This window comes from Aspergillus viridinutans, assembly GCF_018404265.1.
Source record: "Aspergillus viridinutans IFM 47045 DNA, scaffold_9, whole genome shotgun sequence".
Lineage (NCBI taxonomy): Eukaryota > Fungi > Ascomycota > Eurotiomycetes > Eurotiales > Aspergillaceae > Aspergillus > Aspergillus viridinutans.
In genome coordinates this window covers 299,970-301,596 of record NW_025091225.1, presented here as the reverse complement: position 1 = coordinate 301,596, position 1,627 = coordinate 299,970, and positions in this window count along the sequence as shown.

The following is a 1,627-nucleotide window of genomic DNA, read 5'->3' as shown; positions in this document are numbered from 1 at the left end:
TAATACTATTTATACTATATATAGTTAGCACTGTACTTATTATAGTTCTGTATAAATTATTAAATATCTATAGAGAGCTCTAGCTAGTAGAAGTTCTAGGTAATTATTAAATATAGTATATTCTTCCTAAGATGGCCTATTAATACTAAATTATATATCTCTTATAGGATCCTTATTTATAAAGGCTCTGAATTAGGGACCTATTTGTAGTCCTAGTATAGTAGGTAACTATCTAGTAATATTAAATATTTAGTAATTAATACCTAAATATATAACTCTTTTAGAAATTATATAGCCCCTTTCTTTACTACCTAATATATCTCTTATAGATTTATATTATTTAGTGTGGCCTCCTTCTAGTATTTCTCTAGGGGTAAGGGTACTCTACCTATAGATATTATACTAAAGACTATATAATAGGACTACTTAGTATATTAATTATTATATTTACTTAATAACCTTATATCTAGGCTAGATACTACTTTATAGATATGAAATACTTTCACCTATATCTAGCTAGTAATAATCTTTAATAGAACTAAGTAGTAGTTATATACCTTAAGCCTATTATTATTCTTATCCTATAGTATATCTTACTCCCTCTATAAGAGGGTATTAAGCTAAGCAGCTAGCTTCCTAGACTAGTAGTATATCTTATAGTTAAATTAACTTAAGGTATATAACTAATATATCTACTATTTATTAAGTCTATAGACTATCTTAAAGTACTTAAGGTTATAGTAGTCTATAATAAGTTTAAATTATAATAAGCTAATTAATTCTAACTCTCACTCCTTAAGAGTATTAATAATAACTAGTAACTCCTTATTATAGATCTTATAGTTATACTCTACTAGTATATTCTTCTTAGAGATATAGGTAACTAGCCTTAGTATACTATTATTATTATACTAGGATATAATAGCTTTAGTTACCTAGTTTAATATATCTATCTCTACTACTATTCTTCTATTAGGGTTAAACTATATAAGGATTAAAGCTATAATAAATATCTTCTTAAATAGTTTAAAAGTCTTTACTTACTTATCTCTCTATAGGAAAGAGGCCCCCTTATATATTAATACTATTAATAGTTATACTATATTTAAGAAGTCCTATATAAACTATTAATAGAAGTTTATAAAGCCTAAGAATAATTATATACTATATACTAAGGTTAGTACCTACTATTTTAGTATAGTCTTTATCTTAATAGAGTCTATCTATACTCCCTTACTAGCTTTAACTATAAATCTAAGATACTTTATACTTTTTACCTTAAATTTATACTTATTAATATCTAGTTATAGCCCTATATTCTTTAAATGCTCTAGCACCTACTAGATATACTATTAATACTTAGTTAATAAGCTATTAGTAAAGATCAGCACATTATTAATATATATAGAGGTAAATTTATCTAGAAAGTCTTAGAGGGTCTAGTTTATATATTATTAGAAGGTGCTTAATATATTTACTATATTAAAGGGGGTAATAAGCTATTTAAATAGGCTAAATTATATATAGAATATTATTAGCTACTTATCCCTAGGGGTGATATAAATCTTATAGAATATAGTAATTATATCTAGCTTAGTAAACTACTTAGCCTTAGAGATGTACTCTA